Below are 11,315 nucleotides of genomic sequence, written 5' to 3' on the forward strand. Positions count from 1 at the left end.
CACACTCGTTTTGTTTTACGTAATTGCGCGCTACGGGCAGTTGCGCTCAACCTTCTAGTATCGTGGGTTGCATTTGTTTGTTTTTTTTGGGATTCAATAATAATATAATTTTCAGTTCAATCATATACGAGTTCTATGTTAATGATTAGGGCATAAACACGTGGTTTATAATTAAACCGAAAGATTTATTATAATGATACATAGCTACACCCAATTTACCGACTGTAACACGTACCTATATAGTTATAAATATTTTCATATTTGAATAGGTCAATTGAATGAAAAATAACAAAATCTTCTACACTTATAGCCCCACAAATACGCTCTGTGTCGTGGTTTCCATAGATATACCCAATTTATTATACCCAAAAACGTGGACCACAAAAATATAAATTGATCGTTACATGTCTCTCTGACCTATGATTGTAGCCGGAAATATTCGTATATCAGTCTTTTGACAATCACACGTATATAACATTAAACCGAAACGCCAGTATTATTTATAATTAAATTGACACAAACAAATCCTTTGTGTCAAAAAATATTCATCATAATAAGTAATGCTACATTATGTCTTTAGCACGTTTTATGTTGATTTTAGATAGTGATTGAAATGATAAACCATTCAAAAATCTGTTTTGGATTCTGGTCATTATATTATAATTTACTGTAGATAAACAATGACTGTGAAGCAATGTAAGGAAATATAGTGTGCAGCTTAAATGTGTGCTAACGGGTAATAACCCAATTCTTACCAAATAAACAATACAGTGCTTATATTGTAGCAATTTTGTGCGTTATGTCTTAAACATTAAACACAGAAACAGATAGAAAATAATAGAGCGATTTTCGTAATTTTGTGCTTATTAGAACATTAAATTCAGAAATAATATTTCAATTAGACACAAAGCAGCCCACAGATTGCACACAGCTGGCTGGTCTGGAGGCGCAGGTGATACAATCGGCCACTGTTATGCAATTATAAACAGTACCACATTTGCATACAGACGAAGATCGTTTCTTTGAGTGGCATAATAATCTGATCTCTGATTGCGCTGAATATTTATGAACGTTTAAAGCTTTAAACAGGAAGCTGCTTGAAAAGCTGGTGAAGAGTAAATCTTTATAATATTAACCTAAAGTACCGCTTTTTTAGAGAACTCTGATTTTTCCAAGTTATGTGCGTATTACAAATCAATTATCACTTGCTTAAACGGTGAAGGAAAACATCGTGAAGAAACCTGCATAACTGAGAAATCTTAAAAAAATGTTTACAAAGGTATGTGAAGTCTACCAATTCGCACTGGGCCAGCGCGGCGGACTATGTCTTAATCCTTCTCATTCTGAGAGGAGACCCGTGCTCAGCAGTGGGACAGTAATGGGCTTATGATGATGAGCTGAATAATAAGTAATTAATACTTAAGTGTTTACCGATTAAAAGCTTTTCTGTACCCTTAGTATGAGTTTTTACGTTTGTTTACGTATTTGCCCATACATTTCCAATCAGCGCCCCTAGCGGATTGTATCAGAACTGGTTGGAAATATATGGGAAATACGTAAACAAAAACAATAACAGTCATTTTTGCCAAAACGTAAAAACTCATACTAAGGGTAACTGGCCAAAAATATGCTAAAGAGCAATTCATAGGAGGCGCTCAGTGGTAGTCCTGAGGGTTAGATATGCATGTATGAAATTCGAATAGAACACAAATCCAATTCAAGGCTGCATAGGTCTATTGGTGGTTATCATCACATTTTAATATCACAATAACAATTTCACGTCTGGTTGCTACTTTCATATCAATAAAATAATAATCACGTCATAAATACACTTTCTATTTACTTGGATACCATAAATCTCAGATACATATTCAGATACACAAACAAAAATTCAGATTTAAACAGATATCTATATTCACTGTGGAACGTCTTTTTAACTACGAGTAGAAGTCGATCTTGGAACCTTCTTCTTTCTAGACCGGAATGGAAACGCGATTGGTCAAATGTGAAAGATATGAATTCGAATGACCTTTTGTAATCCAGTCTAAGCCAAATGTGCGCACTAACTTCAGCCTCGTAGCAGCAGTGTGATAACTGTGTTCTGTTGGTTTGATGCGCAAAATCGTTGGGACAGGTTCGATCCAGGAGATATATCGGCTACATTACACAATATAGTCGAATCAGTTCCGATAACTGATATATGAGTCGGCCATCTCGGTCTTGGCGAGTGGCAGCACATCTTTTATTATAATATAGGAGTAGCAGACGAGCATGCAGTCTAACTGATGGTAATGGTTGCTTACCACAACCTTCAAACCAGAAAACCCAAGCGCTTGACACTGCTATTATTAGGTAGAAATGGTTCTACCACCTTCAAATCTGTAATTGACTTCAAATAATACTCCGGTTCTATATAGAAATGGTTACAGAAGTCCACGTGCAGTATTGACTAGTTACTATCAGCACGATTACTTCAATCTTGGAAGAAATTGTCAATTACATCGTAATCTATCGGCAATATGCGACAAATAATTATTTATCGATGCTTAATCAAGTTAATCACGTTTAATGCTACTAAGTAAGTTCAGCTCCTTATATAAACTAATGACGTCACACCTATAAAGTCAAGAACTATTCTTGGATTTCAAGGGCTCATCGTGGTTTTAAGGTTGTGTACACACTCGGGTACAAGTCGAGCCTTCGTTACACAAGCCACAATAACATGGAGCGACTACGTGACCTTCAAAGTGGGTTTTAATGATGTGTGCATACTAATGATAATGACACTTATGTGTGATGTAATTATATTGTGTGCTTTCCGATGTGGTTTGACGGGGATTATATGCGGGAAATATTATATTGTTTGGAAATGTGATCAAAGATAAAATCAAGATTTGCCTTTGATAATGGTAAATGTATAGCGGTAAAGGTGATACTGTCGTATTCATTCGAGTCAAAACAATTTATGTGGTAATTATATTCCAAACCAGAAACCTGTTAAAGTAAGGTGGACTCACTTATGAGAGTATCCAACTTATCTTCAAGGGTGATGCCGCTGTGATGAAGTTTAAAAGAAACTACTGCCCAAATTGAAGTTGATCTAAGGAGCTGCAGTGGTTATAACATTAGGTGTATTAACATACTTTTTAGGGGTCCGTAACCAGAGGGTAAAAACGAAACCCTATTACTAAGACTCTGGTGTCTGTCCGTTTGTCCGTCTGTCACAGGACTCTATCTCCTGAACTGTAATAGATAGGCACTTGAAATTTTTACAGAGTATATGTAAAGGTAAAAATAAAAATAAAAGTTAAAAATAAATGGGGGTCGCCATACAAGAAACCACTATTTCTTGACGTTTTTCGCTTTATTTAGTGAAAAGTAATATAGTGAACTGTAATAGGTAGATGGTGCAAATTTTCACAATATATTTACTTCAGTGGCTGCTAACATAACAAATATTAAAAATTAAAAAAAAATGAAAACGTTCGTGGTACGGAACTCTTCGTGTGCGAGATCAACTTACCAATTATTTTACTTAAGTACCTAAGTGTTGTATATTACTTTAAGTACGTAACGTACGCATGAAGCCAAAAAACTACAACTCTAAATGCAAATATGACAACGCCTTTTATGAAATAACCAACTCTATCATTTAAAAGTAAGAGACGACTCATTAGATACTCATTACACTAATGATTCTTCGTATTTTGAGAAATTATTTACTGTCATCAAATTCAATGAAATTTTTGGCAACCATGGCCTCTAGCTTTTTATAATTATTTTACTTTTTAAAATTTATTATGAGAAAAAGGTAAAACGTACAAACTTATAGGAGTTGCAGACGAGCATGCAGTCCACCTGATGGTAAGTGACTACTGTCGCCCATGGACATGGAAAAATATATCTCCCTTACCACACCCTTCAAATCAGAACACAGCAGCGCTTAACACTGCTGTTATGAGGTAGAAATTGTTGTGACGGTGGTGCCGCCGGAGTCGAACCACAATTGGTTCTACCACCTTATATTCTGACTTTATTATCTACATTACCTTATAAACGAAATGAGTTGGGCACAGATGTGTTGCTATTCCTGAGGACTAAGTTGAAACGCCTCGGAAAAGCATGTTTCGCTTATCATACCCTTTGAGGCGTAACACAGTGGAATTAACACTGCTATTATTAGGGAGGGATAGGTGTGGCGATGGTATTTCCGGAATCGAACCCGATAGTGTTCTACCACTTACAAACAATAACATGGGGCTCTTCGAGAGGTTTAAAAAGAGTCCTCTTCCAAAGTCGGCGATGCATTGGCGATTCCTCTGGTGTTACATATGTCCATAGGCGACGGTGATTGCTTACCACCAGATAGCCCATCTGCCTTATCGTTAGGCATAAATATAAAAAGAAAAAAAAAACTTAGATGAAGAGCCTAGCTGGATTGAAACCACATTTATTGTTACTAAAACCGTGATCACTGCTTATGATATTTGGCTCGCGGTGGCTCACGTATGCGCCACAGTTACGAGATGTGTTGCGCCATCCGGTGACGCTCGAATAATAATCAATTTATAGCCGAAAGGAGAAAGTGGCGTTTAGGCATTTGCCAGAAATGCCAAGCTTGATGGGCCTTGAGGAAAGTATGGCCATTCTGTGTCGAAATTTGTGGAGCCTTCTAGATAGTTCCTGGGTCATAGTTCAAGTATCGTTGAGAATGTCTTGGCGTTAAATGGCTTTAAATGGTTTTATTTTCGTATCGTTTAATACTAATATGTTAGATTTTCGTTTAAGTCGCAATCATCGAAATAAAGTGATCTATTGAAATGTGCCTTGTGCAATTCAACGTAATTTGAGTTAGAGAGTTAAAAAAAAACAAAATCTATATTTATTTCTTTAATATTATTAAGTTATTTGCTTGCTTTTCAAATTTTAACATTTTACAAAGAATTAGTGTTTCATTTAATTTTGATAACTTCACTAATCTCCTAGCGTAAGCCTTAGGAACTCTAGTCTTACAGATACTATGTTCAATTTCAGCGAGAACTAATCCTCTTAAAGCTCAACACAAACTTATGTAATCTCCGAAAGCTTCCAAGTAGTCTATAATCAAGTCTTATCGCTCTAATGATAGCAATTAGCTATAAACTAAGCTCTACGCTAAGCATTACATTACCGCATATTGCATCCAACGTTACATCATAGACAATGAAATATTAAATTGCAGGTCGTGTACAATTTCAGTTATCATTAGCAAATGTCTAGTAATGAGTGTGCATAATCATTTTATTTTTGTTGTGAGATCCATTACAATCATTCTACAAGTCACGCCATCTATTGAGAGTCAATGGAACTAAATAGAAGAAGCTTGCTTGAAACTTGCGCAGTGACATGTGTTGTATCTCTAAGTAGTCTGTGGTAATGGCAGTAACTGTATTATGCCCTGTCTGATGACTTGAGTTTTCCGATTTAATCGATAGATGGAGTTAGACATAAAGATTACTAAGGATATTAGTAATATTTATTTAATGTTCTTATGCATTCGATTGCTTCGTTTTGACAATGTTTAAAAATAATTATGATATCTCATTTTAATAAATTGTGTTCATATGATACAATGTCATTCACAAAAGTAGCAGTCAAGATATAAAATTCATTAGGAATTTTGAAAGCTCAAAACATTCAGTTAATTTTAAACAGAGCAAGTGTTTCAAAGGACGCAGATTCTCAATTCAATGTACTTAAATATAAAACTTTTAAATTTTGTCAATCTCTGAAAGTTCAGCTTAAATATATAGGTGCACTTTTTAAAATACGTTATAAGTTTTTTAAAAATTGTTTTAGATACGCTCTAATAATTTGAATTCTTGAATTAGTTTTTTGCAAGGATCCGTTTTTTCCGGATCTAAGATAAAATAAATACTTATAAAATTGCCTTTATAGCAAATAAATAAGGAAACTAAAGAAGCAGTTATAAATCATCTCAGGCGTCTGTAGCCACAGGAAAAGGTTAGCAAAGCTGTGTAAGAAATGCCCTATAATAATTTATTATGTAACGTTTACATTAGTGTAAATGGGAATTTGACAGCAGTGACCATTTACAATCAGTGTGGACTTTATGCTCGTTTGATGTATTATAAAGAAGATAGACTAATAATGATTATTATATTTCATCATGTAGTCTTTATGGAATTAGTTCTTACCACCAGTCTCCATAGAACTAGTTATCACCATAAATTAAATAATTTCGATCCATTTTATAATTATTGTTCTGGTTACAGACTTTTTCACAAGTTACTGTAAGGGTTTCGTTAGTTAAGCGTTCGCACGGATCCCTAGGGCGGGTACCAGGGAATATCTGTGGGTTGTCGGGCGCACACTTCTGCCGCGATAATTGCCGGCCAGTTAGAACTGCCAAGAACGCAAATCGCACTGGGAATGGAAAAAATATCGTCAGCTCACCTTCACACACTCGCTACACAATGTATGTATGAATTTTGAAATTCCAAGTGAAGGAATTTAATATTTTTATAGGTTGTTGGCGTTTGTAGGATTCTTTAAATATTTTTTGGACAAAAGTTAAAGGTTAAGGTTAAAAGACAGCATCCTCAAGATACAAAATACCAAGCTTTCTACGTGTAAATAAAGCATTATTTTGCAGCAGCAAGCTATAAAAAATTAGGAGCACTGAACGTAACGTTGTATATATAATCGTATCTACATTCATTTTTACATGATATCCTATACAAATCTGGCTCTCTGATCTTCTTAAGCAACGCATCTGATGTGACGCAGTCTTGATAACTTATCTCCTAATTTAATCCGACATGTTCAACAGACCCTTTTATATAGCAGGAGGTCTTTGCTCTGCGTACAGTAAATCAAGTTGTCACTAAGCTGAACCAACGTGCTAAATGAGTTTATTTAACTTTACATTCGTAATTGATTATTTATTCAAATTAAGAAGTAGGAACGGGCTTACATAATATATAATTTTCATAAAGAACATATATATTATTTTAAGAACTATTGGCGATTTTTGATATTGTGAAATCGGCATTCACTGCTTAAGTAGTTTCAATATTATTTTTTGGGTTTTGTTTTTGTAATTTCCTTTACTGTATCGGAATTTCTAATAATACCTGTAAAATTAAAAACCTTATCAATTTAATCAGAATAAGTGTCTGTGTTTGTGTGAAGAGGTTCAAATCCGCCTGGAATTTCTAATTTTTCGGCACCCCTGATTTTTAAAAATTATGTGCGTATTAGAAATTAATTATCACTTCCTTAAACGGTGAAGGAAAACATCGTTAGGAAACCTGAATGCATCGTGAGGAAACCTGTGAGATGTATAAAAAAAAATCTCAAAGGTATGTGAAGTCCACTAGTGGAAGTGGACTATGACCTAATCCTTCTCATTCTGAGAGGAGACTCGAGCCCAGCAGTGGAACAATAATGGGTTGATGATGAAGTGATTGTGAAGTGAGTGAGCGCAGGGCCTATGACCTTATCCTTTTCATTTTGAGAGAAGACTTATGTTCAGAACTACACACACTTTATAAGTTTACGATAAAGTGGCTGTTTGCATAATATAACAAACTAATAAATTTAACCTATTATCATATTACAATGTTATCGTCGAGAGTGTGCAGCGGTCGGCAGGAGTCGCAACGGACACCGGCGGTGTCTCTGACATCTACTCTCATTCCGGCGCGGCGGTACGTGAGACTCAATTAAACAATGCTTTTTGTGCTAATTAGGGCCGCCATTAAGGCAGGACACACACGCCGCCAGCGGACCCGTTAGATTCCGAGACACCACGCATCCGTTCTAACCTATGGTGATATAATAAAATTGAAGATGGACACGTCTGTGTATTAAATTATCAATAAAAATATTTTTGTGGTGTGTGAGTTCTTGCAATCATTGCTTGATTGTGTTCACAGTGTCTGTAGCTCTGGTCAGGCTGGCCTGACGGGCGGCTGCTAAAGGCTTCTGAGGCGCATGTCGATCCAAATAAGAAAATGCATGTAAAGACATTTGTAAATTGTATTGTTTTTTTAAATATTTTTTGTCAAGATATTCAAACTTGATCCATTATGAGATTAGGATCTATTTTCTTTCTTTCGTAGTAGAAAGTCTCGGGGGCGCAAATTTCAAATCTAAAGGCCAGGGGAGCTCATGAATCTAGCTAGGTACCAGTACGATGCTTAGTGCATAACAGCTAAATTTTTAAACTTTAGTACCTCATAAGTTTTGCGACTCTAACATAAAGTCTGTGACTAGACTGATTTAAATTTTCATGTAGTAAGCGCATGTTCTTTTGCGATTCTTTGGTGAGTTCTATATGTTGCTTACTAGTCCACTTTATATTTTAAGATTAAAATATTTAACTTATTTTGCAAATCTATGATTTATGCGTATTAATATACTGTGGGACACAAACCTCTAAGAGGTGTTTTGCTATGGTCCCAGTTTTTGAATGAGCTCATTTGGTAATGAATTACGCAGCAACCTTGCTACTCATCACATTGATTAAAGCCACCGAATAAGAGAGAGAACTATAAACCACAAGACAGTGAATGGTTGCAACGCGTTTTATATCCCACTGTTGGCCCTGGGACCTCTTCACCAAACTGCTAAAGGTGAAGGAAGCCATTACTTCACCAAACTGCTGATGTGAAGGAAGATCCACGGGCAAACCATTTTATCATGTTTTTGTTTTCATGAGTTAAGGTTTAATGACTGCTGATTAATGTTAAAGGTATAATAGGTTTATGCATTCTGTTTTCTTAGGCATAGGTATCTGCCTACGCTGCACAATGCCTATGAAATGTTGCCTCTCGAGCAGTTAGCCACCTGACTCCAGGCTACGCCTGACATTGTTTAGCTTTATAGATAGGTTACAATCTATTCTAGTTACGGAAATATTGCTAACGCTATATCGACTGCTAATCGCAAATTTTCGATACTTTTCCCGTGCCGAAAATTAGGATAGGTCAAATGTTAACCACTTTTCAATATTTTACGATAGATCATAGGCAAAGTCGTGAGCGGGTACGAGTTAATCATTAAAATGAAGTGGCAAAAAGCCGAGTACATTTTATTACGGAGTTTGCCAACAATTTAGTGTCGTTGAGGATATCTCGCCGCATGCTTTTGATGATGAAAAATGGATGCCACTTGAAGGCTGCGCGGCACGTCCTAGGGTTGGCAATACCTCGCGTTAATTCTGTTACAATATGCCGTCTTTTAGTATAACGGCAATATAATATTTAAGTGAATGGTTTTACAGGGGGTGGCTGGAAATGGAAAAGTTTAACCATTTATTAAGAATAGTACTATACAAATTATTATAATTAAATTCAATGTAAATGTCTGTATTTTATCCGATTACAAAATTACATTATGTGTATTTATATTTGGTATAAGTTTAATTGACATTGAAAACAATAGGAAGTTAAGTTCAAATTAGAACGATTAAATTTTAATTATGAACTTAGTATGATGCGATGGTAGTTGCATATGTCTACAAATTCTGGAACCTGAATAGCCAAATGAATCTTTACCGAGCTTATTTAATGAAACTATTACTGTAAAATGTTTTAAAAAATCAAATTATACATATAGATTATACATAAGCAAATATTTATGTAGAACAGAAATTTAAATTTAATAATGAATTCGTAGGTCTTCCTGCTGGGACTGTCTTACCGATGCAGCGAAGGCTGCATGACGCAAGTCGTCAATTACATCTGTGCAAAAAATGCTTTATGATATCTTACATCTATAAATATATAAAATAATATATAAAGCCCTTCTCTTCCTGTGCTTATAATTTGCCATTGATTTTTTATAATTTAAAATGTTTCAGGAACCATTCTCAGGTGAAAGTATTATACATACATTGTCACTTTCCTGGTCGATCAGTTGATCACAGTGGACAGTCGATTGATTCGCGATTTTAGGATATATATTAACAGGGCCACGTTACAAACAGCATAGCAATTTTATTTCTAAAATATACCTATTTATTTATCCTTGTAGCTGTAAAAACCAGTATAATCATGCACATCTACAATTTCATTCATCTACATCTACATAAATATGACATTAGTATAACCGTCGTTCAATCTTATATATACAATTCTCGCGTCACAATGTTAGTAACCGTACTCCTCCGAAACGACTTTACCGATTTTCACCTAATTTTATATGCATATTCAGTAGGTCTGAGAATCGGGTATTATTTATTTTTCATACCCCTAAGTGACAAGGGTTGTTCACCCTTAACATTTTTATATTTATATGGCAACACAACGTTTGCCGGGTCAGCTAGTATTTTTATATCTTAAATGGATAATGTCTCTCTTACGATCATCTTACGATGTGAATTATTGATAAAGTTCGATGAGACGCCCCTAATTTATCTACTTCTTATATACTTACACTTGGAATTGCCAGCTGAATATGGTAAGAACGAAACAAAATGTAGCATCTGCCAATAATTACAGCATGAGTTCAAATTGACCTATGTGTTCAAATATATAAATTTACTAGTCACCCGTCGTCGTGGTCGAAATTCGATCGTAATATGCACAGCAGTTATAAGTAAGTAATAAAAATCTAAAATTTGGAGGTTTTGTTGTATAAACCTTGTTATTACCTTTTCTCTAAAAATAGTAAAAAATAAGTTTAGTTAGCTAAGCTGCATTTGACAGCAATAAAATGTACATAATATTTTTCCGTAAATTAGAGGAATTCGAGAATAGGTGACAACCCTACCAAAAGCATCTATTAGCGGTATTTTTACTGAGTAATAATTTAAAAATCACTTCTATAAACTAATAAACACTTGGCCTTAAGGGCATTAAGTTTTAATGCATGGTGGCGCTTACAATTAAGAAATAATTAACTGATTGTCTTGTGGTAATTAATAAAATGTTCTTTAATTGTACTCGAAGAATTAGACAGGATTACATGATAATTTGCCGATCTATCATTTCTTTTTAGTTTATTAATATTCTTTATTGTAAATTACTAATATATTCGTAAATTCGAATTTCCTCTTGTATGTTAATATGAAAAAAAAAACTTAAAATAAGCAAAATCTCTAGTTTAGGCCATGTGTTTAGGTAATGGTTTTTAACTAAACTACAACTTTATTCTGAAACTGGTAGCGTAGATGAACTCACACCACCGCGTAATACGCATTCAATACAAATAATTCTGAACAATTTTATTGAGGATCACTAATTATATGGTTAACGGTTCCAGCGGATTTTAACCACGACATGCCAAAAATTTTCACAAAATACTAT

This window comes from Epargyreus clarus, unplaced genomic scaffold, assembly GCF_041222505.1.
Source record: "Epargyreus clarus isolate Ecla_fem2 unplaced genomic scaffold, WU_Ecla_fem_2.2 ptg000026l, whole genome shotgun sequence".
NCBI lineage: Eukaryota > Metazoa > Arthropoda > Insecta > Lepidoptera > Hesperiidae > Epargyreus > Epargyreus clarus.